The sequence below is a fragment of the Mauremys reevesii genome, linkage group 9 (genome assembly GCF_016161935.1).
Source record: "Mauremys reevesii isolate NIE-2019 linkage group 9, ASM1616193v1, whole genome shotgun sequence".
Lineage (NCBI taxonomy): Eukaryota > Metazoa > Chordata > Testudines > Geoemydidae > Mauremys > Mauremys reevesii.
In genome coordinates this window covers 88,544,526-88,571,981 of record NC_052631.1, presented here as the reverse complement: position 1 = coordinate 88,571,981, position 27,456 = coordinate 88,544,526, and the positions used below count along the sequence as shown (strand labels likewise).

At 39.6% G+C, this 27,456-nt stretch overlaps 1 protein-coding gene across 11 annotated transcripts in view; it reads right to left on the bottom strand.

Annotated features, from left to right (window-relative positions):
* Positions 1 to 27,456, bottom strand: part of TENM1 (teneurin transmembrane protein 1) — a 697,978-nt gene that overhangs the window by 588,520 nt on the left and 82,002 nt on the right. The window contains exon 1 of one of the 11 annotated variants that reach the window (XM_039487536.1): positions 21,818 to 21,832. The exons of the other annotated variants lie outside the window; for them this stretch is intronic. The gene's annotated coding sequence lies outside the window, so the exon portion shown is untranslated. Of the gene's footprint in view, positions 1 to 21,817; positions 21,833 to 27,456 lie in introns of those variants that run through there. 11 annotated transcript variants of the gene reach the window in all.

The window sequence follows — 27,456 nt, the reverse complement described above, 5'->3', positions numbered from 1 at the left end:
GGGCTGGATGAATGGACTATAAGGTGGATAGAAAGCTGGCTAGATCGTCGGGCTCAGCGGATAGTGATCAATGGCTCCTTGTCTAGTTTGCAGCCGGTATCAAGCGTAGTGTCCCAAGGGTTGGTCCTGGGGCTGGTTTTGTTCAATATCTTCATTAATGATCTGGAGGCTGGCATGGACTGCATCCTCAGCAAGTTTGCAGATGACACTAAACTTGGAGGAGTGGTAGATACACTGGAGGGTAGGGATAGGATACAGAGGGACCTAGAGGACTGGGCCAAAAGAAATCTGATGAGGTTCAACAAGGACAAGTGCAGAGTCTTGCACTTAGGATGGAAGAATCCCATGCACTGCTACAGACTAGGGACCAAATAGCTAGGCAACAGTTCTGCAGAAAAGGACCTAGGGGTTACAGTGGATGAGAAGCTGGATATGAGTCAACAGTGTGATCTTGTTGCCAAGAAGGCTAACAGCATTTTGGGCTGTATAAGTAGGGGCATTGCCAGCAAATCGAGGGACATGATCATTCCCCTCTATTCTGCATTGGTGAGGCCTCATCTGGAGTACTGTGTCCAGTTTTTCACTAGGAGGGTGGTGAAGCACTAGAATGGGTTTCCTAGGGAGGTGGTGGAATATCCTTCCTTGGTGGTTTTTAAGGTCAGGCTTGACAAAGCCCTGGCTGTGATGATTTAGTTGGGGATTGGTCCTGCTTTGAGCAGTGGGTTTGACTAGATGACCTCCTAAGGTCCCTTCCAACCCTGATATTCCAAGATTCTTCCTGTCACATCATGGACTGAGTTGAATAACACTGTAGACAGTCCAGAACAGTTTGACTTACCTTACACTTAAAAAAAGTTAAAAATTGGCAATGAACAATGAGTGTATTGTTTATATTTCTGAAAGAAGCAGAAAAAAAACCCTGAGGAAAAATGATTGATATCATCCCTCATGACAGAACCTATGCCCCTTAAGATGTGTGCGTGGGGGGAACAAGAAGTAATAGGGGGAAATGAAAGGGAGGAGAGAGACCTCGAGTAATTCTGACTCTAAGAATTGGCTGATTGGAGGAGAATGCATGGTGTCATTGATTGAACTAAAATAAAATCATGGATGATTGTGACCTGCGGAAGAGAACTAGGTTTAGGAACTAACATCCTCCAGATCATTCACTCCATCTTGTCCCTTGTTTACTGTTTGAGTACAGAAATGGGAGTTTTGCTACCTATTTCAAGTGGAATGAGAGCTAGCCTTTCAAAATGGACCCCAAAAAGAACCATTATACAGACCTGGATTTGTATCTAAATCTTGTGGCTTGGGGACATCTCAATTTCTATTACTAGAATTATTTTAAAGTTAGAAGGTATAATTTATTAAATTCAGGGCCCAATTCTGATCTCACTTACACCAGGTTTATTCCAGCATAACTGCACTGACTTAAAGTGGTGTTATTCCTGATGTGCACCGGTGTAAATGAAAGCAGAATCAGACCTTCGGTCTTCAAACACTGAACAAATTTACACAACAGCCTTGACCTCTGAGTTACTGAAGAATCCTACCCATATCACAGGATGGATCTAGCTGTTTCTGGAATAACGTTCTTTTTAAATTTTCTTTATGCAGCAAACTGTCAAAGTTCGCATAGGCTTTCTTTTAAACAACTGCATTAATGCAAATGTTTTTGAGAAGACCATTTAGAAATAGTAAAAGCAAGTCTTTTACTGGTTTTATGCAATCTCTCTTTATGGTAAGGGCTTTTTGATTTGAGTATATGAGATGTTGAATCTTTCAGAAGAACTTATATGTACATGAAGAGATATTAATTAATTTCTCAGATATCAACACAACTGAAGAGGAATTCTGAAATAAGAAACTTTCTTGTGAAAACTGCTAAATTAATTGGGGCCATATTATGAGGGAGTTTGCTTGTGCACACCATTGACTCCACTGAGTTGCACAGGTGTGGCTGAGTGCAGAATTTTGTCCATTAAAAGGACAAAAGATAAATGACATATCTATCCATTATTCACCTGCCCGTTTTTCAAAATCTCTTGCATGGTTTTTTTTCTATTCAATGGACAAAATCTGAGATTTTCACATGCAAAGTAGCTAAATTATTTTCTGACTATTTTAATACCAATATTAATGCACAGGAATTTAAGCTATTTAACTGAAAGAAAAGTAAATTGACTGAAGTAATTCTTTTCCTCTTGGCTTTATATTATTATTTTTGCCTTTTGATATAGGAAAAACATCATCAAGAAAAGTCCACTCTCCTGATAGGTTAGGGAGTAAGATCAAACAATAAATAATAAATAAGTAGTACTTATAAGCACTTAATGTTTTTCTGAACAAATATTAAATATTCAGTCCTTACTATACCCCTATGAAAGAAGCAAGCAAGGATTATTAAGGAAACCAAGAGACAGAGAGGTTATGTTGTTTGCTAAAAAACAAATCAGGAACGGAGTTAGGATTGGAACTCAGAAGTTCTTAAGCCCCAGGGTTGTAGTCCACTAGATCACATTGTTTCTCACTCTTCTGGGTCATTGTGCTTTTCACCTTCCATCAGTCCTCTTCTTCCAGCAAGCACTTAGGAGTTACTACCATTAGCCTCAGTGCACCTTGAAGCAATGCTGACTCTCCCCTTTCACTTCCAGGTTATTAATAATAAAGCACTGAGGTGTGTGGCAACCATGTGAGCCACTCTGCTTTTTGTTCTTACCTGCACTACAGCTTCACTCCCCCCCTTCATTTCCCTTTCACCTCTTCCCCTAAAAGTCCCTTCTTCTCCCCCATTTCAGCCATGGGAATTATTTTTTAAAATTGTTTCTCTTTTTTTCCCTTTCTGCCTATATCTTTCTATATCTGCCTATATATTCCTTTCTGCCTATATATATTTACACTATTGCCAGCCTCCTGATAAAGCACTATCTCTATACACACAGTTATCACATCTTCCATTCCTATCCTCATACCCCTATTTTTTTCCATTGAAGCCAATTGGTATGTGCCCATTACTTTCAATGCTCCTAACTGCTGAGTTGCATTTGGTTCTTTTTGGATATAATCCAAATGTTAGAACTTTTATTTCCTTACCTTTTTCACATAGCTATTCCATTTATTCACCATCACTTTCCTTTCCCCTTGTAGCCCACGAAAGCTTATGCTGAAATACATTTGTTAGTCTCTAAGGTGCCACAAGTACTCCTGTTCTTTTTGCGGATACAGACTAACACGGCTGCTACTCTGAAACCTTCTATTTAATGCAATTATACTTTTCCCAAACTAGAAACTAAACACTGTTTTCCTATTTTCTATTTCTTATTAATAATTTTCTAAAATACAGCTATCTGTAACAAACATTCTGCTGCAGCATTTGTTCAGTTCTCCATAAATGTCTATATACTGAGGGAAATTTCTTTGAGACACTGTAAAACTCCCTTAAATTTTAGGGAATTTCACAGGTGTAACTGAGGGAAAACTTTTAGACTTTAGGGATGCTGGAAGCCAGAGTGGAGTAGTTTATGGCAGACGTAGCTTAATGACAGATAGCATTATAGCAGATCATCACTGTCTCTCATTTTATGTATCCATGGCAATTAATATCACAGCTGTCAAATGAAATTGGTCTGGATAAATCATTTTTCACCCAATCAGTAATTATAGGGGAATGTTCATGTTGTTCCAGTTATAAGTCTGTCAGTATATCCTCCTACATAAGAAGTTACTCACCCTGTGCAGTAACTGTAGTTCTTTGACATATGTCCCTCTATGGGTACTCCACTCTTGGTGCACATGAGCCCTATGTGCCCTTGATTGGAGGTTTACATTAGCAGTGTCCGTTTTGCCCACGCCTGTGTTGTTACCATCCTCATGCTCTGCACTGAGGCTATATCAGGCTGCATGGGTGAAATGCCCCCTCAATTCCTTCTGCACTGCTGAGTCTCAGAGGAAACTCCAAAGCAGAGGGGATGGAAGGCATGTAGAGGAACACCCATCCTGATGAACCTCAGTTACTGCACCAGGTGAGTAATGTCCTCTTATTCTTTGAGTAGTTTCCCTATGGGTGCTCCACTCTTGGTGACTCCTGAGCTATATCCCCAGCAAGGGGGGGCGGGAATTTGGAAGAGAGAAATGCACTGCCAACTGTAGCATCAGATCTGGAATCATCAGCCCAGGGCATAGGTCTAGAGAAGGTATGACTCGAAGACCATGTGGCAGCACTGCAGATTTCTGAAATGAGAACATTTCTAAGGAAAACCATGTGTGTAGTTTGTGGTCTAGTCAAGTGCGCCCAAAGGCTCCTAGGGAGCGAGCCTAGTAGCAAGCTATAAGACATTCAGAAATCCATTCTGAGACTCTCTGGATAGAAATGGTGGAACTCTTTGAACTGTCTGCAAATGAAACAAATGGGCTGCTGGATTTAAGAAATGGCTGAGTTCCAGATAGAAGGATAACAGCCTCCCGACATCTAGAGGGTCAAGAACAGTCTCCTGGTTAGAAATATAAGGTTTTGGAAAGAAAACTGGCAGGCATATGGTCTTATTCAGGTGAAATTTGGAAGTTACTTTAGGGAGAAACCTGAGATGCAGCTGTAAGGACACTTCATCCTTGTGCAATATTGTGAAACGAAGGTCTGCCATTAAGGTCCCAGCCATTCCAACTCTGTGGGCTGAGGTAATCACCACTAGGAAGACTGTTTTCCCTGATAAATCCAGTAAGGAGCAGGTGGCCATTGGTTCAAACAGGGGTTTTGTGAGGCTTTTGAGTACCAAGTTCACGTCCCAAGCAGGAGTAGGGACCATTATCTACAGGAAGAAATTCCCCAAGCCTTTCATGAATGTCATGGTTGTGGGGTGAGTAAACAGAGAAAACCCCTCAGTAATACTGTGAAAGGCTGTTAGGGCTGCCTGATGTACTTTGACATAATTAAGGGATTTCTTAAGCTGTAGCAGAAGTAGAAGAAATGGGGCAGGTTCAGGAGCAGCATTATGAAGTTCACAACAATAGCAATTCTTGTCCACTTTTGAAGGTAAATAGTAGTATTAATAGCACTGTACTGCTGCAGAGCAGGATGACTCTAGCCCCAAGAACCATCTAGAAACCATACCTTGAAGTGAAGAATGCCCAAATTGGGATATGTCAGGGGAAATCTCACAAATGTGTTTGGAAGTCTTAGATCTGGAATTGGTCTTCACCCTTTGTTCTTCTTTGGTAAGAGGAAATAGTTTGAATAGAAACCCCTCCCCCTGTCTAGAGCAAGTACTGGTTCTATTGTTTGTAAATGAAGAAGTATGTTTATTTCCTGCCTTAGCAGGGGGTCATGAGAGGGGTCCCTGAAGAGGAATGGGGAAGGGAATGAGGAGGAGGGAAGGAGGTATAGTGGATGGTGTAGCCCGATGACATCACTTCCAGCACCCATTTGACTGAAGTGATACATTCCCATGCATGCTGGGAATGGGAAAATCAGTTTTGAGAAGGGGGAATGATGTGCAAACTAATGAAGCTGGCAGGCTAATGAAAGGAGGGAATTCAAACCCTCGACTGTCCTGTCAAAGTGGCACTTCGATGATGATGCCTGTTGCAAAGTCACATCACGTGGGTTAGAGGGTCTCTTCCTCTGAAACCTGTGGCTATGCCTGAAGGGGTTCTGTAGATCTCTGTATAGGTTGTGATCTTCGAGCCGTTTGCGATCTGCTGAACTTACGTTTGTTAAATGCCTAATGAATGTAATGGGGCTCTTGAATCTTTAAGGGTATACAGCAACTCATCAATGTTCTCTGCAAACAACTTCTGCTGCCCATGGATCCTGATATGGCCAGTGAGCTCCATACAGGGAAGCAGGTGGCATCCAGGGTTGCTGTCATCAGGAGTGATGTGGTTCTGGAGCATCTTCCCTGCCTCTTCAGGAAAAGGGGTTAGCATAAGGATGTATTGGAAAATCCTGGACTGGAATGGAAGAAGCAGAGGGGAGATCATCCTCTTCTTCTTCTAATGGAGGAGCTCCCAGAATAAAAGGGGGTGACAGTACTGGGGATGCAAAAGAATGGGGAGACTGCGAGGTTCTCGGTACCAAAAGATGTTTGGTACCTGCCATCAATGGAGACTCTGGTTCAGCAGTCACTGCCAAATCTCTCTGGTATCTGAGGTCCTGCTGTACCAAAGGTACCAATAGATGTTGTGGTAGAGTGTTTGTCCTTGTCCAACAGTACCAGAGGCTTAAGGTGCTTTGAGACTGGTGTAGATGAGGTTGGAGGCATATACAGTACTGCGACACTTGGTAAGGGCACTGAGAAAGGAGTTAGAGTCATGGTACTGATCCTCTGTGTTTGGTACCGTCTCCAGCTGATGGTACCAGGGTCTTCCTGGAGCCCTGTTTAGCCTTAGAGTCGTGGTGTATTCTCATGTTCCCTGTACCAGAGGAGCCTTTTCCCTCTATTTTCCCACACCTCTCAGGAAGACTGCTCAGAGGTCATAGATTTGGCTGGAAACCGAGGCCTTTTTGAAGGAGAACACCTGGAAGGGTAACTACATCTTCTCCTCTGAGAAGATTTGGAGAACGGCTCTAAGGATTTCTCCTTCCTAGGAGAAGTTGTGCCAATGTGGAAGAGGTGCTAGAAACTCGCAGAGACTGATGTCCCAGGGGTCCCTGATCTGGTTCCAAAGAAAGGCGGAGGGAATGCTCCATTGTGAGGAGTTAAAGTTTGACTTCTCTGTTCTTCTGAGCCCTAGATTTCAGGGCTAGACAGAAGTGGCACTTCTGCGGTATGTGTGACTCTCCCAGGCAGCAAACGCACGTGGACTGTCTGTCACTGACTGGAATGATGTCTTTACATGAGAGGCAACATTTAAACCCTGGTGAACCAGGCATGCCCCTCACAGGGAGAATTTCCCCGGAGGGAATATAACAAGTCTCCATAACCCCCCCACCAAGTTTTTGATACACTAAACTAATTACAACTAACTTGCTAGCTAATTAATCTAAAGAGAAGCTCCATAACTGTCAAGGTAGGCAAGAAGTGGAAACACTAGCTCCATCTCAGGCTGAGGTATTGAGAAGGAACTGAGGGGGTGGTCTGCCCACACAGCCTGATATAGCCTCAGTGTGGGGCATAAGGATACCAACAGTGCATGCACAGGCCAAACTGACACTGTTAATGAAAATTTCTGAGCAAGGGCATGTGAGTCATACATGTGTCAAGAGTGGAGCACCCATAGGTCCCTACGCAAATGTTCTCAGTAAAAAGCAATATCAGCAAACAGGAATAAAGCATTTCCTTTAGCAAAAACTATCTGTTTATGACAGCAAAGAAGAAACTTCTGTTTCCAAGAATTTTATAGAAAGTCTTAAAAATCTGTTGCAGCTTAAGGCCTGCTCCTGCAAACACTTATGAGTAGTCCCACTGAGTGCAGTCGGACTGCTCATGTGAGTAAAGCACCTGCAGTGTGTGTTTTTGAAGTGTTTGGCTTTAAACTGAATAGACACTCTCAGCATCTTGATAGAGCAGCAACTTTAAAAAAAACATTAAAACGATTACGCTGTTTGAGTTATTAATTTGCTTAAAGAAAAACAGAAGTATACTGATTTACAACCCTTGCTTGGTAGTACAACGCAATACTATCTTGTATTTATAAAATGAGCCCCGATCCTGCAAATATGACTTATAGATACAAATAACTGTACTCACATGAACAGTCATGTTGACTTCGGTGGGACTATTTAGGTGTATAAAATTGTACATATGTATCTTTGCCTAGAATTTGATAGTTGATTAGTTGTGGTGCTGCTGTATTTAGTTTTTAAAAAAATCAAGCTGCCATTGAAGGCAAATTCAGGTACTATTCATGAAACATTTTTCAACTATGAAGATAAGGATTTTAGCAAGTGGAATTATTACATACAAAGGAGCAATATTGACTAGTGAATAGAATCTTCCCACACTTGTATAGACGAGGATTTTACAAAAAGCTCACCAACTAAAGCAAAAATAGTTAAGAGCAAAAGCTGTCTTTTTAATACATTGCTGGAACGATGGAATCGGAGGGAAATCTAAACAATGGGTTATCGTACTGTATGTGCTGTATTACCTAAGTTTTAGACTGTTGGTGATGTGAGGATTTTAACAAAACTTCCATCTTTCTCACCTTCTAAGAATTCCCAAAATGCTGGGCACAAATTCAAACAAACATCCCTTCCGCTTATAAAAATAAAAGACACAGAAAAAAAGATATTCCTAGTAAATCCATTAATACTGTATGTTCCATGATGTGAGCAGGCCTCAAATGGCTTAAAGTGGTTGCAATTTGCCGCCTGTTTGGAGAACGGATACCTACTGAGAGTCCAGAGCTGCTGGGAGCTGTACAGTCTCTGAAGTCAGGTCACAAAGGATAAGGGAACGATCGTAGAAAAATGGATGTAACCAAAGCAGCTTAGCAAGCCCAAGAGATGCTACTTTCATGCCTGCCGCATGTCATTTATCTGGTATCATGTATTTTCCCTCAATGTCACATTATCTTACACACAGTTAGGTCACACTCTTGCATACGTAGTTAAAATATTGTAATTGAGCACGTGGCCTGCAGCAGCAGCAGAGTTTGACTCTAAGCCAGACTGCAGGGGACGGCAGGCAAGTTAGGGGCCTGCACTAGTTAGCAGACTTCAGCTAGTTTAGCTCTTTCTGGCAGCAGAGAGTGCTCCTCCCTCCCTGCGATTCCCACATTCTAGACACTGCTCTTCCTTTAGCTGCAGTCCAGCAGCCACATCATTGTACCAATGGTGAACAGACTCCTTTCTCTCTCTATCCTCAGGAAGCGGCCCCATCCCTTGCTCTTTCCATCCACTCATACTTCCCACTCCTCCTTTCCCAATGGGATGGCATCTGTCCCACACCCCTGCTGCAGGGCCCTCTCCCATTCTCTTCTTCTCCACTGTGGCCAAAATCACACAGGGAAGAGCTGATGCCAAACCACACACAAGATAGTTTGGAGCCAGGAATGAGGTTTTCACCCTCCCTCCTCGCCTCCATAAAAAAAAAAAAAAGGTGTCTATGGTGTATTTACATCATCCACAATAGTTATCAGTAAGGGCTTGTCTAAAAAGGAAAATTATATCAGTATAAAGTAAAGGGTGAGCACAAAGGAATGTAGTTATAACAGTATAACTCACCATGTATGCACTCTTATTCCGAAACGACCAGTGTAGTTAAACCTGTATAATATCCTGTGTGGACTCTCTTAATCTGGAATAAGAGTGATCACACAGGTTTAACTGCATTGGTCTGATTATCCCAGCAAAACTAGTAAGGCCTAAGAGTGTACCCCAAGCTTGGCAGCTCTGTATTTATTTGTACTTTTCATAGTTTTTATGTTCCCAGGTTAGAAATACATTTCAGTCCAATTTTTTTATTTGCTGTTAGAAATCTAACCATGCAACTACTTTAAAATACTGCTGAGTGAGTGAGTCTAGAGCAGAGAGGTTGTTGGAGAAGGCTGGTATGAAAGCAACAGCTCAATTCACCACAGAAAAAGAGAATGCTTTTAGTACTGTTTTTTATGTTCGAGTCCTCATCAAAGAACTTGGCTAACTTCTCTAAATCTCAACCTGCACAACTCAGAAACTAAACACAGAGAAATGGAAGGCTGCAATCACACAGACGTATCCCTTCTTAGCCATCAGCACTATTAATGCAGTAAAAGTGGATAATTTAGGGGGCCTGCAACTGTATCTGTGTTAGAATATTCAGCCAAAGGAGTAAACAGCTTGCTTAAGTATCCTTGAATGCCTCTGAATATTGCTGCCATTTATCCAGCTTTATACAAGATATATTTTAGTAGAGATGGGCCCGCAAACAAAACCTTGGATCCCAATGCCTGCAAACCTTTGGACTTAGAGGACAAAGAGAAAGTTTCAAATTTAAAACCTAGGAATTTTTCAAATATCTCCTATATCCACAAACCAAATACTCCGGTTTCAAACACCCAAACATGAGTTTATTTTTTAATGGATCTGATCTGGTTCAGGATGTTACAGCCTCAACCCAAGTCTAATTTTTATCCTTTATGCCTTAATTTCTGGGAAGACTAGAGGAGATGAGAACAGAAACTGGATTGTTGACCATTAATTTAAACATGGTTGAATTTCCCTTAATTGGCAGTCAGTATTTCAATGATGCAGTTAATTGTTTCCATATGTAGTTCATGACATTAGGTTTTAGCCTGAGGACTATGGTGCCAAATGGCAGCTACCCCTTCATGCTCTCCGCTGTACATCTGGATACTTCAGTTTATCTTGATGAAAATCTGCACAAATTCAACAGAAAGGATAAATAATCTCAGATAAATTCAGAGAAGTCTTTATTGTCTATTTTCAATTAGTCAAGCAAGTTGATTGGTGATAGGCATAAAGGTAGAGGAAAGAGACACTCCTGGACTTAGATTATTGATCTTTACATCATGCTATTCAAATCTAGTTGTATTGTTGCAGTAGTTGCAAATAACTGCAGATATTTCTAAATTAAAAAGTGCATAGCTGAGGAAGCCACAGCACCAGTTTGAGCATTATAGCTGACTTGAACTAATCCACAGTGAGAACTAGTTGTCAATGTTTTCAGTACTAATTGCCCAACTGTTTCAAGCTATCTTCAGATGTCCCTCTACAGCTGAAATTTTTCCCCTCAGTCTTTAACCCACTATCACTTCCTTGGAAAATTATTGACAACAGAATCATCAGACTATTTCTGTTGTAGCAGGTCTATTTACAATTACAGACTCATGGCCTTGAGTTTACGTGAATATTTCATCCACTAAACTGCCAATCCGCACTTATGGCATAGTAAACTGCAAACATTATCATATTAAAAGCAACTCAACAACACACTACATGCCAGCTTAATAAAAATGTCATTTTAAATAATGTCGAGGACCACTAGTTCCAAATATTATTAGACACATGGAGAATTTTATTTTGTTTTAACTTTTAAAGAAACATACTCTCTAAATCTGCTTCCAATTCTCATACACACAAACACACATTCTTAATTTGTATTTGTCTTTAATTAGAATTCAACATGTATTCTATTTTTTCAAAACATTTTTACATACTGTACTGATCATAACCATCTGGCTATTTGCCATAAAATCATCAGACCAAATTACAGTTGTTGAACTATGTGTCACATTAAAAAGGAAACAAATAAACAAGAAGATTAATTAAAACAATCTCACTGAAGTTTACAACTAATTTTCTTTTAAAGTTATCTAATAAATTCAGCACAGAAATGTGAACATCAGGATCAAAATGGAAGCTTAGTGGCATGCTTGTTGGGATAATTTTTGTAGGTGACTTGATCAAGACAGAGACATCCAGTGTCAGACACTGAATTAAAATGCAAGTTACTTTGTTCTCAGTTCTATGTTTGGTACATTAGACCACACTGCCTTTCATCCCATTGAGCTGCCCTACTTGCAGCCAGAAGTCACTTACAATGGCTGCTCAGCAGAGGAGCAATTCTAGCTACAAGCAGCTGAGTAGGAGAGTTTATGGTGACCTTATTCTATCAGTCTCAGGCAATTTGAGCAACTAGCATGAATCAACCTGGGGTCTTACAAAAATAGCAAAAATTTTTTACAGTTCCCCCCTAAAAGCAGTTCTGTGCGACTGCAGATGAGACCATGATTACGTGTGAGTTTTATGAAAATTGTGTGTCAAACTTTAAATCACAGTGTTTGGTTCACATTGGTTTAAACTGTTTACATGTAGGACTTTGGAAACGAAGTACTTTCAGTTTAGAAATTATGATTAGGCTTTACCGTGGCCAAGTCATAGGGATCTATGGCCCAGAGCATTCTTTTTCAGTTTTGGATTTCTCAAGCATAATCAAGGGCCTGATCCAAAATCCAATGAGGGCAGCAGAGAGACCATAATTGACTTCAGTGGGCTTTGTGTCAGGTCCCAGTGACTCTCAACTAAAACATTTCACATCACAAATTGGGCTTTATCCCAATGCAGAGATTATAGTTCAACAACAAGAGGGCACAGAAAGTTACATTATTAAAAGTGCAATCCTTCAGATAAATTGTTGATATGAGGTCCCTGTTGCAGTCTCTTGTGGCAATCTAGGTGGAAATGAAAGCTCAGATTGCTCCTTTCAGAAATATCTGACTAACTCCTTTGACCCTACCAGCATTCTTTCTCCAAGGTTTTTATCCAGACTACAAAAATAGATGCCCTTTTAGGGTTGTCTACAACCAATTAAAGTTTTTAAACACAACTTACCCCATCTATATTAGCTGTTTATAATCATTTTAGTAAAAAAAAAAAGTGTAAGGTAATACAATTTAAAACAAAATCTAGATTCCTAATTGAGACATGGCCCAAATAAAATGTCCACAACTATGTAGGAATAACTGGCTGATGAGTTCATAATAGCTGTGCTGTTCACATACCATATACTGTATGTATTACTATGGAAAGGAACACATTCTGTGTCCAATTACATCTATACAACCCCAGAGACTTCAGAGTGGTAACTGAGGGGAGAAACAGACCCTAGATGTGAAATCATAGCCATACTGAATTCAATATGACCAGGATTTCATTCTAAGTGTTCTGACATAACTAGAGTATGAAGGTAGCTAAATAAAATCAATGTCTATTCTATTCTATTGTTTCCATTCCCCTTCTTCCTCTTGCTGTATTAAAATTAATACTGGCGCTCCAGGGACCTGTTCACCAGAGCTGAGTATTTCGGCAAATAAGCTCCTCAAACTCATCCACTTCCTGCCGTTCCCACCGAAGACTCACATTTTACTGTGAGCCTGACTGCATGATGAAGAGTAAGTCTAAAGTAATGATCAAAGAGTAAATCTAAAAAGCACCTTCCGACTCATGCCACTAGGCCTTTGGGAAATTCAAACTGCTGCACGTGTAGAAAGACCTAACAGAGCCACTTAATAAAACACTACTTTACTGACAACATCCCTAAGGTAGGCTCTCTTTCCAGACATGATTCATAAGTAAGTCCACTTTTCAGCAGATAGGTCAAATTATCTCTGGTATTACTCCATGACTTGAATAGAGTCACACCAGAGGCTAATTTGGATCATATTGCTCATAATTATTCCCTTTCAGTTGTTTTTTTCCCCACAGCTAGGAAGAAATATTGTTGGCTACTATAGATGAAGATATGAAAAATGCTATACTACCTAGTAAGGTCATATCTTGCCTCACATCTCCCTGCCTTAACCCAACACTCTTCTCTAATGTCTCTCACAGGCTGTCTCTATAGTTGCCAAATGTAATAATTGTGTTATTACCATAAACAAACATAGGGATATTTCAAAAATTACAAAAACAATTTCTCTTTATACAATGTCTGAGCTACCAAAGGAATTCCCTCAGCTACAAATAAACTATTCACACACATCTCAACCCCTTATATTGAAAGAAAATTATTATGGTTGTAAAGTCAAGCCCTCAAAAGTTAGGAAATGTCAAATTTAAAAAGAATTGAGTCCATTGTCCCTTTTGAAAGCCCAATCCAAAGATAAAGCTGTGGTACTCTGAGAAACTACAGTTAGAATCTTGACAAAATGTAGAATTCTAGTTACAATGAAATGCTGACCACTTCCACGCGTGCCATTTATAACTGATGACCATGGAATGGAAATATTTCTGCTTTGTAAGGTTGAGACATCTCTGGAGGTGACTCACCAGCCAGTGTGCCTCCTTGTGGTAAGGAGCAGCACTGCAGGGTTTTGTCCTCTAGTCCTGCTACAAGATCATCCTTATTACATAAAAGACAAAAATAATACTTAAAAATGAATGTGTCAATAAAAGTAAATCTAGGGGTTCAAACCTGCAAATACTCAGAGTATTTTCACTGCACTGATCATTACTATGGTAGTGAGCAGTAGCCCCTGGCAGTAAGTGTTTGAAGGACTGCGATCTAAAATGATTAAGCATCATATGTCCAAGTACAATATTCCCAAGAAAATGTCTCTGAACAAAAACTATCTGCAAGAATTTATACAAAGAGAAGGGGGTGAGGGAGCAAAACCAACACTCATTGTTTTATAATATCTTAGTGCTATAATTCCATACATTTTCTTGCACGTTTCCCATTGTTCTTGGCTCAATACAGCATTGTTTCCCCCTTTGCTGCCACATTCTTTTGTGTTATAACGATTTCCCTGCCTGTGATGAAATTTTTGTCTTCAGTAATAACATCAGCTCGATCTGTCACTTCACCATAATGCTCTCAGCTGTACCATCCAATCTGGCTCCTCTCCTGTTTTTACAATATGTCACTGATGTGATCTTAACCTCTCTTCAAGGCTGTGGGAGTTCGGCTCCCCTCGGCGTATGATTTCTGGCCTTTTCAGGAGTTACACGTCAGAGTATTACAATTATTTTACAGATGTCACAGAAAGATTATAAACAAAGATATATTATTAGCCTGATATTGACCACTCCTGCCTACATTTCTCTCCGTGACTCTTTACTGAACTTCTACGATCATTCTGCTTCCATAATATTATATACTTCTGTACTTGCATAAGCCCTTTAAAACACATTAGTTCATACCAGTCTGTCTTCCTTTTCCCCAGAATCATCATTTTAACAAGTTTCAGTCAGCTAAATTAGACCAGTATGAATACTGAAAAAGTAAATATTCATGAATATCTGTTTGAATAAAAACAACAAATTCACTCTCAGGGTAAATCACAATCTCTTTCATTCCAAGAATGTTCTTTGTGGGAAAGCATAATAAATACTCATGCAAATGTGTGTAAAGTGAATACTCAGAATTTTTATACACTTTATATATTTGCATGAGTATTTACATTAGCATGTCCATGTGGCTATCGCTAAACATTTAGTGAGTTAGAAGCCATCCAGTCATGCAGAAGAAACATACCATGTACCATGCCATACTTATGTGACCAGTTGAATGCAGGAACAGTGAATCATGAACAGCAAATACTAGATGGAGTGTTACAATGAAAAACATGCAGAGGATGCAACACGTTCACATAAGTGATTGCTCAAATCAAGTCAAACAAACGAAGTCTTAAGTAATTGGCTAACAGAAACTCAATTGAACTGCTTGCTGCAGTCTTCCCATTTCTTCCCTACAGAAGCATCTCATCTGAGCCATGTATCTTCAGCAGAGCAGAGCAGAATTATTTTTCAGAATAGTCTTTTAAAATAACTTCTAGCAAACCTAATGATCCTCAAATTATATCTATGGGTTTTACTTTCCATAACATCAGTCTGAGATGATAGACTGAACATTTCTGCTATGCAGTCATTGAACATATTTTTCTTTTTATTCTGATGAGTCTGACCATCTATCATAACAATCACCTTTTATTTCATGGTTTTTTTTTTGGTATTTTACTCATCCTCTCAATTGTCATTTGATTAAATGGATTCATCTCAATTAATGGATTATCTGGAAAAATAGACATGCAATCAGGTAACTGACTAATGCATTGCTTTAATCAAGGATAAGAATGACATCGTCTAAATGGTATATGAGAGAAGGCTGAATTTGCCACTGTTCTAAAAGAATAGCAATAATGCTTGAATTGTGACCTGAAGATTCAGTACACTGATGATGTGAGGATTGGCCAGCTCAATAGACTGGTAATAAAAAGTGTTTCACTTCTAACTGAATGGTTTAAACCAGACTCAGGTCAGTAGTGACTAAAAAAAATATACTGTCCAAAGGTTGTTTGCAGGCCTAAGTGCTGGTCTCAATCCATCCCCAAAATGTTAACATCACCAAAATGCACACCCTTGGTGGTGGTTGCAGAGACCAAAGAATAAGATTGCATGGAGACTAAACAACAATGCAGAAAGTCTATTCTTAAAGATTCAGGTATATTTGAGGGGTGATCTGAACGACTTGCATTGCCTCTCGTCCATGCAGTGTCAGTTCTGTGTGTAAATATCAAACTTTTTTTGTTGCTGTTAAAGTGATATTTTTCAAGTGTATTATTCTAAAAACACTTGTTGCATGGTTTTTGGTAACATGTCTCACTTTAATAGCCTCTTCCAGTATTTACTAGATATTGCTAGCCACAGTGGGTTGAAATGTTCAGTTATAGTTCTCAGTGAAATTTTTATCTGCTTGCATGCATGTCAAACATGTAGTTCATCTCTTTGTAAACTATTCTTTTAAGGCTTGATTCAGCAGAAATTAGGCTTTTGTGGTTGCTGTTATGGGAGTTCGAAAGGATGCAGCTCTTGCAGCAATGAAATTTACTCCTGCTTTATAAGTCAAACTGTTTCTTTCATATGATCACCATATTCTGTCTCTAGACTCCTGGTTATCACCACTCATTGTTATCTACACATATTAACTAATTAGTTACTTTTCCTAAAATGCCACGAACATGCAAAGTGCTATAGAAGTGCTGAATATTATTATATTCCAGATCAGAGACATTTGAACTTGAAGAGCCACTGCATCTATAAAATGGAACCACAACCAGCTACTGAATTATAATAATAATTATGGTGCAACAGCTTGTCATTGCATTAGTGTTTCAGTTACAACATGCCATCACTACCTGATGGTATTGCATCCTCACGGCATCACATTACTGCACAACAGGCCAAAATCTGCCCTGATTTACATGCAGGCAAATGGGTTGCTTGACTGGGGTTGCATTGGTTTGCAGAATCTATCCTAAATAAATCTAACAATTTTGTGACTCCCCACATATGCTCTCTCCTCTTTCCCTTCTTTCCCTTCATCAAGGTCCTTGTCTTCTTTTGCTCCTCCTAATCTCACAAATGCTTGCAGGGACAAGTGAAGATGCAGATGACTGCTCCTGTTCCCGCTGCCATGTGACTATAGAGAAAACCACCTGTCTACACTAGTGGTCCATTTGCTCAGCCTTCCCTGTACTGAGGAGTGAATACAGCTCTGATTGGGCTCACGGCTTCTGAAAGCCACATATGACTTGTATACTTTGGATTGAGCACTACAATTCTAGAACTCTCTCACATGATAGTCATGTATGGAAGTTAGCCAACAGTGTAAATGTTGTATCATTTCCAATGAGAGTGACCAGGTAGTCTGCTTATGGACATCTCTAAAAAGGGTGCGGGAAAACCACAAAACTTAGCCCCTATTTAACTTTTCACCTGTATCTCTCAAAACACTTTACAAAGTAAGGCAGGTGTCATTATTCCTATTTTACTGACAGGAAAATTGAAGTGCAGAATGATTAAGTGATGTGCCCAAGGTCACAAAGTTAGTGTCAGAATAGCATCAAGGTCTGCTGAGACCTATGCCTCCTCTACAGCATCCTTCCCAAAGCTAATTTACTAGTTTGCTAACAACACTGTATCAGAACTCCTAAAACCAATGCAAATAATTTCAAAGATGGGATATAAAACAAGGATGAGGCGATGTCTGGCAGAGATAATAATAAAAAATATTGCAGTTAGCTAGAGGATTTTAGATTCTTTTTTTAAGGGCTGGGTCAGTTTGCAAGTAGGAAGCAATGTGGGCTTCCTTCTGCTATTTCTCTTAAAGGTGAATTGCATTGACAATCAGTCCTCTGCCAGTGTTTTGTTCATTCAGCTATTTCACAATTCAGTTTTTTTGTGACACTACAGTCACTTCCAGGCTAGTCAGAACCATTGAATTGTGATGTCAAACACTATATTGTGAGGGATGTAACTGGGCAGGAAGAAGAAGAAAGGCATGATTGTTAAAGGAAAAGCTCTATTTATAGACAAATATATAAATAATCAATGAAGAGAAAAGTAAAATAAATTCAGAAAAAAATTAAAGATACTCTGAAGGTGTTAGTGAATTATCATTTTTTGCAGAGTTCACCAGTGTAGAAAACATTATAAGCATTGCTTCAGACTCCAACTCCAACTGCTTGGAAAATGGTTTCTCAGATGCTTGAATTTCAGAGCGTGAGCCCATTTAGTAGAGCCCTAAATTTCTCTAAGCTACTCCTGAAATTGTTCCATTTCCTTTAGGACAGTTGCCAAATAGCATAGTATCCCTCAGCCAAAGATTGAACTCATTATGCACAGTATCTCTTTAGCCACTGGTCCTACAGCAGTAGGGGACAGAGACAGTGAGCTATTTGTAATCAAACAACTCTCTTTTCTGTTAAATTCATGTTTTAAAATTTCCTGTTGTAATTGCGTTCTTTGACATTTAACAGTTAATAAGTGTCTCAGACAAAAGAAATGGAGAAATAAATAATGGCTGATGCTATTAGTTTGTCCCTAGAGAGCAGCAAAATCCTTGAGCCAAGAGTATCATTTAATATCATCATAAACATTACTGATGGTTACATGCCCTGTGGTTACATGCCCTGTGGATACTTTTCTATTTTCCACATAAGATGAGAACTGGGCATCTACCATTATATTCGCTAATGGGCTTACTCAGAACATTAAAATACTTCATAGGAAGCAATGGCCACATTTTCAAATGCTTAAATGCATACAAATATCAAAAAGATCATTTACTGAGGGGTGTAAGTAGGACCATGGCTTCATATGGCATGTTTAGATCAAATGGCTGGGCATGGAGAATGCTGAATGTGTGGCAATAACCCCAGGGACCGATGCCCACAACTAATGTTCTGATTTTTGTGAGGACAGACCAGCTTGACACCAACATCCCTAACCAGATCAAGGAGAAAATTGTGGCATATTGATAGATAAATTACTTGCATACGTTGGGCTCTCTTATAGAACTGTTCTCCGCCGTATAGATCAGGATTGCATGCTCCCACCTGTTATCACAGCTGTTGTGATAGTTTCACCACTCCCATCTCCTTCACGTTTTGTATTGAACAGTTTGGTGATGGTAGGAACAAATTTGCATGTACTAATGACATCACTAGCACAAGCTACCATGACAATAAGGGGCAAGTCCATGCAGCCCAGTCTGGGCAGCCTTGTTTGTGCCCACGATTCGAATATTTGTCTAGTGAGAAAATTATTATATTACTTTCCCCCAACCCACCCACCCACCCCTGATTTAGTGTGAAGATGTGTGGTATAAAACTATGACGGGCATGTACTGGAGAAGATTGCTTTACCCTAATTATCTGGTTGTTTGAAACAAGTGCTACTAAGCTTGATATCCCACAACTTCCTGTATCCTCATATTGCCACATATTCCACAGATAGTCTATATTAGAAATGGTTTAGAATTCTTTTTAAACTATACGGGTCTTTTAAAATCCTTCCATTTGCCTTGAGTCCACATGTACAGGCCTCTGGAGGAGACAAAATGAAATAATAACTTTAAAAACTAATGGTGTCTAGAATGTATCCAAACTAGCTTTGGTATTTGTAAATAAGGGTGTGATTTAGAAGTCTAATGTCTTATAACTTCCTAGAGCTAGAAGCAAAAGCCTTATGCTGTTTGTACTTTTTACCAAAATTCATCATTACACATGATGAATAGAGGTGTCTGGCATACCACAAAATTTCCCTATATAGAGAAAAGGGAATAGCTATGATATTATAGACTACACTGTGGGTTAATGTTGGCTATTTATGTTATGCTGATGCTGGAAAAGTGAGATTCCCACCTGTCCAATGGTACTAAATACACGTCTCTGTCCCTGACAGTTTGCAAGTTACTCTATTTTCAACCTGTCTTTGGTGCAGAATTGAATGTTTCTCATCCAGCACTACAAATGAGTGTAATTCTTTTGTGGAGGGTGAGGGGGCTGGGGATGGAGAATGAGTCCTGGAAATTCCATATTTGAATGGACATTTTTTGTGGCAGATTGTAATTTTTAAACAAATGGCAGCTATTTGAAGCCGCTTTGAAGTGTGGAATGTAGTCCTGCAGGACATAGATTAATCAGCAAAGTGGAAATGAGGTTGGCAAATGTTCACATTACATGCAATTTATTTTATGGATATTCCCACCATATACCATGGGCAGGATTCTTGAAGTCTGAATTTCCAGTTCACACGCACAATTATCTGTGGAAGTAATTAATATTCAGCACACTTTCAACCACCAGGACCTCCCTGTAACATCACTATTAAGTGATAAAATGTACTCACAAATAACTGCAGGCACAAAACTGTACTTAAAAAGTTATGTGCACTGCAAAACTGCACATGTTCAAAGAAGACTAGTTTGAGGCTAGCTAGACTGAAAAATCAGACCATATAATATTTATAATGATTTTCAATCTCGCTTCAATATAGACAATGTAATAGCTGTATAGATATGTGTCTACATACATTTGAGCACACACATGCATCAGTACATGTTGGCTTAATTGGTTTTGTGTGTGTTAAATGTGAAAAATAAAACATTATTGCAAAATTGCAAAAGACTGGAGTTCTACACAGAAATGACTTCAGTTCTGTGAGATTATGTACTAGTAAGACACCCTAAATACTTTGCTATAAAGGCAACAAAAACGACTCACATCAGAAATTTATGAATATGTGCAGTATCACAAGACAACCACCAATCAATTTTCAGTGCCTTGTAGAAATCTTGCCATTTCTACTCTATTAATATATCCTGACCTTATTGTGGACTCTTAAGCTATTTAAAGGCTTGTGGAGTAAAGATTCCTGTGTGTGTGTATGTGCATGTGGGATAGTGCCTAGATGAATATAAAGATATAATATCTCATGGACAGGATATATTGACATATAGTGAATTAAAGAAAATAAACCAGCATGCAGTGTGATAAACATGACACTTCAGGATCACAACACAATAAGACCTTATGCTGCAATCTCAGAACAGGCAAGACTGGACAATCTCAAGATAATGTCCATAGTTATTGGATTTTCTTTAAAAATAACAATGGATAGCCACCCACTGAAAACATGGATTTTCTTCTACATCTAAACCCACCAAGCTATGCTGCTGTGTTCCGTGATGTCAGCAGAGCCTCTTCCATGAAATATTACAACCCTGTATTTGCAGGGTATCAGTCTTTCATTTTGTAATATGATTACTGTGAAACATTGTAAATTAGCAAATTCTTATTTGAACTAGTTAGAGAGGATAATCTGGATCTTGCAGATTTGTCTTTCACTATGTTATCCCTGAATCGTATCACAAAGTGCATGTGCAATAGCTTTACATTAATTTCTCTGATTTTACAGAGAGAAAACCAAGAGGCTCAGATTAAAGAATGTTTTTGTTCACTTTGAAAGACTGTATAATGAGGTGCAGGACACTGAGTCTGGTTAAAAAAAAAAAGGGATGACATAGTGAAAGACAAATCTCTCCCTTCTGACCAGGGGCGGCTCTAGGAATTGCGCCGCCCCAAGCAGGGCGGCACGCCGCGGGGGGCGCTCTGGCGGTCGCTGGTCCTGCAGCTCCGCTGGACCTCCTGCAGACGTGCCTGCGGAGGGTCCGCTGGTCCCGCGGCTCCAGTGGACCTCCCGCAGGCACGCCTGCGGATGCTCCACCGAAGCCGCGGGGCCAGCGGACCCTCCGGAGGCACGCCTGTGGGAGGTCCACCGGAGCCGCCTGCCGCCCTCCCGCAACACGCCACCCCAAGCGCGCGCTTGGCGCGCTGGGGTCCGGAGCCGGCCCTGCTTCTGACGGGTATTTCCAGACTGCATAGTTCCCTGCCTTCCATATATTTTCCCCAGAACAAACAGGTTGCCCAGTGACCTCTGCTTGCTTTCTCTTCAGAGACTGATAACCGTGACTGTCAATAGATATAAAAACTACCATGCAGCACTTGCTATGCAAGCCTACTTTATTCTTAAGGTAAAACACGTTACAGAGAAAACATATTAAAAACAATAAAACAATGCTAACAGGCTTACCAGGAGTAGCCCCAACACTAAAAAATATTCTGGCAGGTCCAGTTCTTTCAACCCTAATGATTGGGCTGTCCGCGGATCGGGGTCCTGTCCATTTGTTGCATCAGAAAGTTGGCCTCGAGTCTGTTTAAAACAGCTTTATCTGTTGGTATCTGGAAAATCCAGTTTGAACTAGTATACGCAAACCTTTCCAGTGAGGTGGTTTCTCTGGCGATGTTACAAAGGGAGTGACTTTGCCTAATCACACCCTTATGTTCTCCAATTTAAACTCCCCAGGGAAATACGTACAATTCCACAATAACACATACACAATTGTGTTTTTAATACAAGGACATCAAAGGTATTAACCCTAATTCAATAAGGTCTGTTCAGGATGTTACAGGAGATTATCAGTCTGTCACATTCCCATCATAACTGTAAAAACTAAACTAGAGCTAATATTTGTACCTGAAATGTAAAACACTTTCTAAAATATAATATTTTCAAACCTTAAATTCCAGTTACTCCAGTAAGAATGTACTGCATCAACCTCAGAGGTCAACATTACAATTTTTATAATTACATTTGTAAGTAATTAAGGTCATTGCAGTATTCATGGATTTGCAGTATTCCCCAGATAGCCCCTATATTGAGTAAAGGGAGCTACAGAAACAGTCCAATTGAAAAGTCAAACTAGAAAAGGTTTTAAGGGCACCCACTCTATAGGACTTTTAATTTTCTATGTGCTTTACAAACATTGGCTAATTATTCCTCATGATACTTCTGTGAGAATGTTATACCATTTCAATTTCTCAACTTGGGAGAATACCGTCATCCCATACCATAGCTGTAAAGATGCTACACTTGAGAGATACATTTTGTAATTCAGATGCAAATGATGACTTACAATTGTGCAATTAAAATTTATTATTAATTTGTGGAGGGGTTTTAACCATCAATAGCAATGTGTACGTTTAACCAAACAATGTAAACCAGGGAAACAATCTGAAATTATCTGCTTTACTTCCATGATATTTTAGCAGTTCATTTCCTAGATTATAGCTGGCATTAAATCTGATGGGGCTATTGCTAGGAGCAGAATTAAATGTCAGACTTAAAGTATTACATTGTTTTTTCTTTTTTAGACACAAAAAGACATGGTAAGTTATTGAATGCTACAAGCAAATATAATGATTTTGTCATTATTAGAAATAATCTCTTCCTATTCAACTTAAAACATACTCCTCACAGGGCAAAAACAAAGCCCTCCTAGAAATCTGCTAAAGAAGGATCACTTTGTCAGCTTTCACAGGTCAATGGGCATTTTATTAGAAAACCTAGCTATGCAAGATTGCCCTTTTTTTCTTGGAGCAAAATCATTTTAAAATCCTTTTGCTCCTGCATAAACCTCTTAACTATTTCCTCTGGCATGGGCAGATCACAAGACTACTATTAGATTCCAGCAATCCTAACACTAGTGTCAGTCATTGCAGTACACATTACATACACAAAGGGAAGTATTGCAGAATGGACCACTAGACAGATGGTTGGGTACATTCTCCTTTGAGGGGAAAGTGAGCTTACGGGCTGATCCGAAGCCCAGTGAAATCAATTAAGAGTCTTTACTTGGTTACTTATATGGTAATCACCCTCGTACCTTAAAATCACGGGTAGATTTTATCCACCCAACACTCCAGAGAGGTGGAGAAATATTAGCCCCATTTAACACATGGGAAGCTAAGGCACAGGGTACATTAACTAACTTGTCCAAGGACACACAGGAAGTTTGTGGCTAATGGGTAATTATAGTCCCAGGGCGATGCTCTATCCACAAGACCATAATTGTGCTCTCATTTGGTGTGTGGACCAAGCAAATAGGGGATATATCGTCAAACCTACATTGTTTGGTGTAATCAGCATACATTTCTGAGACTAACAATGGAAAAAACAATTAAATAGCATATAATATCTCATCTCCAACAAGGCTGCTCGCTTTAAATTAAGGCTAGTATCTGGATAAGATATTTAATAATCACCCATGTTGACAAATCTACAAAGCCATGGGGCCAATATAAAAATGAGCCACCATGGATTTTAATTACTGTAATTTAAATCCCACCCTATGGGTCTCATCGCATTCCAAATTAGGTCAAATTTCCTCTTGAGTTCTATGGGGGCAGAGTTGGGCCCTTCAAGCACAATGACACTCATAAATACATTAAAAATCAGCGGCGTCCAACCTTATTAGACAGGTGGGCCACATAAACCTAAGCACAACCTTCTGTGGGCCAAACAGATTCTACATATTGTAATAAGACTTAAAGTCACCTCTATTGATTTCTATTTTAAGTTCAGCTTGTTTCATACGTATTTAAATAGGTTGTTTCTATGTACCATATTGTCTTCTCCACACGGTAAACTGAAATGATGTAAACATAACGACAAAACTCGAATGAATCGGCTGTTAGTATATTGTGTTGAAGCAGGCCAGAGGCCTCATGATATGCTCTGGTGGGCTGTGTATGGCCCAGGGGCCACAAGTTGGGCACCCCTGAAGTAAATAATGGATTTGGCCTATCATTACAGAATTAGCCTGTTGTATTTTCACATAGCTCTAATAAATCTACGCAGAAAATATGCTGTTGACAGCCAATTTATAGTTTACAATTGATTTCTGGTAGTTACTCCTGATTTATAGCAATAATATCAGAATGAAACTCATTTTATTCAGCTCTTACAATGCTTCCTCCAGGAACAAACCCATGATGACATACATTCAAATATATTTTATGGAATTATGTACATATTTAATGCTATTTTCCACCAGTTTTTTTAATACAACCATAAAAGGTAGAAACTTGGAGTCTTTTGTAACTGTCAACCCAATGGACTTTTCTTTTCCCAACTTTCTCCTTATCTGATCTCAAGCCCCAGTCAGGTGAAACAGGACAAATTCTCTGTCCATTTTGATAACCATCTCATCTCAAAGGGGACTTCTATCTTAGATTGAGATTCAAATACATAATTCAAGGTTAAAGGAGCTTCATAATCCAGATAGAACAAATCAAAAGTAAAACAAGATTCACAATGTAGGCTAGTCCTGTCAAGGGGCAGTACTAGGAGAAGAGTTCAGGGAATTAGTTATTAGAAAGTTATATATATGAGTTCGTCAGCCACTTAAATCATTCCTTGGTAGATTCAATGGAATCACAAATTGAACTTTAAAAGCCATTTACTTCTGTTTTGTATAAGAAAAAATACTGAATAGCCAGCAGGTAGCAGATTCTGAGATGCTACTGTAGGTATTTGGTGTGAAAGAATGAATGGAAGTGTATAGGACTGTGGATAAAATTGCTTTAAAAGGGTAGGGTAGAAATTTGGTGGCACCAAAAGAGCCATCTCAGTGACTGGACCAAAATCTTTTGGCTGGGCCTGTGTAGAATATTGCTATCCCATGGAACAGAAGCCAGTTTTTGTTTTGGAAGGTGAGCATAGGGGAAGCAGAAAGGTGACCATAAGAAATTGTTTCATAATCTCACTGTAAAATGCTAAGGCAAGCGCTGCTTGGAAAAGTTTACACAAGAGTCAATGACTAACTCCCTATTTTATATATATAAAAAAATCTATAAAATCTATCAAGCCATTGGTGCAGTGGGAAGGAGATTTTTCAGGCAACTGCCAGGTTTCTCTTTTTCAGGAGAAGCAGATGCCAGCTGTATGTACTGGTGATAGGCAACATTTAAAAAAATCAAGGGACAATTTTCCAAATAAATGAGAGATCTAGGGCCCTCCTAGGCCCCAGTGCACCTGTGGATATAATGTGCACTCTGGTGACTTTGAGGCTGTTTTTTTCTATCTTTTTTCCAGTTGCCTAAGAGAAGAAGCAGATTATTCAATTATATTAATATATCAAAATTGTCCAAAATAGCCTTGCTATCAAACCACTGTTCCACCTTTCTTTTCCTCCAAATTAGATATAAAATTATTTCTCACACTACAATAAATTATGCGTCTTAATAAATTCCATTCCTTTATGTCCTTTTCTTCCTCCTGATATCATTTTTCTTTTCTCATTCCATTGTACAAATAAGTGATGGTCACATTAACACCACCCTATACCGAAAACCCACCGACCGCTATGCCTACCTTCATGTCTCCAGCTTCCATCCCGGACACACCACACGATCCATCGTCTACAGCCAAGTACTGAGGTACAACCGCATTTGCTTCAACCCCTCAGATAGAGACCAACACCTACAAAATCTTTACCAAGCATTCTCAAAACTATGATACCCACACGAGGAAATAAGAAAACAGATCAACAGAGCCAGGCGTATACCCAGAAGCCTCCTGCTGCAAGACAAGCCCAAGAAAGAAATGAACAGAACTCCACTGGCCATCACCTACAGTCCTCAGCTAAAACCCCTCCAACGCATCATCAGTGATCTATAACCCATCCTGGACAACGATGGCTCGCTTTCACAGGCCTTGGGAGGCAGGCCAGTCCTCACCCACAGACAACCCGCCAACCTTAAGCATATTCTCACCAGCAACCACACACCGCACTGTAGTCACTCTAACTCAGGAACCAATCCATGCAACAATCCTCGATGCCAACTCTGCCCACATATCTACATCAGCAACACCATCACAAGACCTAACTGGATCAGCCACAACATCACCAGTTCATTCACTTGCACGTCCACCAATGTAATATACACCATCATGTGCCAGCAATACCCCTCTGCTATGTACATCGGTCAAACTGGACAATCCCTATGTAAAAGAATAAATGGACACAAGTCAGATATTAGGAATGGCAATATACAAAAACCTGTCGGAGAACACTTCAACCTCCCTGGACACACAATAGCAGATTTAAAGGCAGCCATCCTGCAGCAAAAAAACTTCAGGACCAGACTCCAAAGAGAAACTGATGAACTTCAGTTCATTTGCAAATTTGACACCATCAGCTCAGGATTAAACAAAGCCTGTGAATGGCTAGCCAACTACAAAAGTAGTTTCTCCTCTCTTGGTGTTCACACCTCAACTGCTAGAAGAGGTCCCCGTCCTCCCTGATTGAGCTAACCTCGTTATCTCTAGACTGATTCTTGCCTCCAAATTAAACCTGCCTCTGGAAATTTCCACCATATGCGTCTGACGAAGTGGGTATTCACCCACGAAAGCTCATGCTCTAATACTTCTGTTAGTCTATAAGGTGTCACAGGACTCTTTGTTGCTTTTTACAGATCCAGACTAACATGGCTACCCCTCTGATACATAAGAAATAGATAGTCATTTCTTGTACCTTCATTTAAAATGGCCCATATGATGACTGTTTGGGGAGTGAAATTCATAATTTCATGAGAGTAATAGGATGCATTTTCTCTCTGTTACAAACAAAGTGCCCCCTGGCACAAGAATTTTAAAATCTTTGGCAGCAGACCTGCCGAAACCCATCTGTGTTGGAAATTAATTTTTTGCTTTTGGGTATATTTTATTTACATATTTTGTTTTTATTTCTCAATATTTAATCTAGTGAGAAAATAGCCTCTTAGGTGAAGCAGGGAAACCTCTCAATAGATGTAAAAGACATAGCACTCCAGAAGGCAGACCAGCTACTTTAATTTAGCCAGTAAGCACAGCTGGGATTGACCATAACT